A 2200-nucleotide genomic window follows, 5' to 3' on the forward strand; every position below is an offset into this window, starting at 1 on the left:
GAAGGTTAGCATAAAAATATTTTTAAGGTTCTTTCCAGCATTATTTTCTATGACTATGTTTTCTTCGCACTAGCAAAATTAAAAGAAAAAATACTCTAAGCTAAACGTATACTCTAAATAGTATCAGGAGAACAAGCCAGAGGAGATGGACCAGGGACAAGTGGGGGAGCATCACATGAAGTGATACCTCTTTCTGACTATTGTATGGGTTTTAAGGCTTTGCTCACACACTCCTTTCCCTAATGTTTTTCCAGACTGATCTTAAAAATAATCAGGCCAACCAACTAACTACCTTAATATAGTTGGTGAAAGGCTCCACTTTTGGAGAACATGTTCAAGTGGGAGAATAATCCTTCTCTTGTTTATATACCTTTAATTTTAATTCCAAATACACATGGAACTCTACCAGGAGAAGTGGTGAGGAAGTCATGATTTCAGATCTTGTGTAGTTAACAATTTGGTAGGGAAATGGTTGAAGTCAAAACCATATGAAAACCAAATGAACTGTGAATCAAAGTTATTATATCCTAATCACAACTGATAACAGTTTTATAGGTAGCTATTCTAGATCTTGAGACTTCAGAGGTGACCTTCTCTCTCCTTCCCACAGTCAAGCCAGTACATATCTCTAAGGTCATTTACAGCTCCTTCATTAAATTTTTTTTTGTACATTCCAAGTGGTGTGTCCCTTAGGATAGTGAGCCTGGTTTTACACATCTTGAAAATACTGACAAAAATACTGGCGATTACTTGTTAATCACCGTGGTTTTAACATTGTTGACTCAGTTTTTACCGCTCTGTTTCAGTTATCATTTTTAAGAGAGTCCTTTTTTATTTATTTCGTTTTTAGACCATAAAACTAAAACCTTTTTTTCCCCTACCATCTGTACTCACTTGACAGCTCGATGCAAATCACACAGTGTAGTTTCAATGGTTCACTGCTTTCTATCTACTTTTGGCTGTATCTCATGAATTCCCTTGATGTTCTTCTAAGAAGGAAGCTAAATTTTTATTACTGTCTTGTTTTCTTTTACTCAAAAAGTAGATAGAGGTCATATCCTAGGAGGCTTTTCAAAAACAAACATAGAAAGTATATGGACTAATAAAATGGGCTTGTATAGCATTTTACCATATAAATTGATGCCTCACAAAAATCAAGTTGTATTAAAAGTAGCTTAAAAAAATAATTTTTTTTACGCTTTATACTCTTACAAACTTCTCAGTAGAGTTAAGAGTATATGTATATGTCAGGACTTCCCTGGTGGTCCAGTGGTTAAGACTCTGTGCTCCCAATGCAGGGGGCCCAGGTTCGATCCCTGGTCAGGGAACTAGATCCCACATGCATGCCACAACTAAGAGCCCACGTGCCACAACTAAGACCCAGTGCAGCCAAATAAGTAAATAAGAATATATGTGTGTCTATAAGTTAAGTTTAGAAACAATTAGTTTGTTACGGCCCAAACAACTGTAGAAAAGCTTGAACAATTCAATCAACAGAACATTCCATTTAAATAAAATTATTTTGCGGGCTTCCCTGGTGGTGCAGTGGTTAAGAATCCGCCTGCCAATGCAGGGGACACGGGTTCAAGCTCTGGTCCGGAAAGCTCCCACATGCCGCGGAGCAACTAAGCCAGTGTGCCACAACTACTGAGCCTGCGCCCTACAGCCCACGAGCCACAACTACTGAAGCCCGCGCACCTAGAGCCCATGCTCCGCAACAAGAGAAGCCCCTGCAATGAGAAGCCCACGCACCACAACAAAGAGTAGCCCCCGCTTGCCGCAACTAGAGAAAGCCCGCGCACAGCAACAAAGACCCAACACAGCCAAAAATAAATAAAATAAATAAAAATTTTTTAAAAATTATTTTGCAATATCTTCCTTAATTAGCAATTTATTTGCGTGTCGGCATCAACTACACTGGAGTGGTTAATTCTCATATATTATTTCTTCACAAATGTTTCCAACACAAAATCTTATAATTTTAATGCACAATAGTTTGTTTAAGGCAATGCCTAGATTTTCAAACGTTTTTCCCTACTATAACTGAACACAATGGTCCTTCTCAATACCTACGTATGATAGGTACCTACAAATTTTAAGTGCACAAGGAGAAGATTTTTAGTTATTTTATACAGTCCTACAACAATCCAATTTTTGGACTCTTATCATCAAACCAAAGGTTTCCTTGTGTTTATTGCAG

General features: G+C 37.8%; 1 non-coding gene across 1 annotated transcript; it reads left to right on the plus strand.

The window, feature by feature from the left end:
- The first annotated feature begins 1255 nt into the window (after positions 1-1255).
- On the plus strand, positions 1256-1328 carry TRNAG-CCC (transfer RNA glycine (anticodon CCC)). The gene has a single exon. It is a non-coding gene; the product is annotated as a tRNA-Gly (tRNA).
- Positions 1329-2200: the final 872 nt, after the last annotated feature.

The sequence above is a fragment of the Eubalaena glacialis genome, chromosome 4, assembly GCF_028564815.1.
Source record: "Eubalaena glacialis isolate mEubGla1 chromosome 4, mEubGla1.1.hap2.+ XY, whole genome shotgun sequence".
NCBI classification, from domain to species: domain Eukaryota; kingdom Metazoa; phylum Chordata; class Mammalia; order Artiodactyla; family Balaenidae; genus Eubalaena; species Eubalaena glacialis.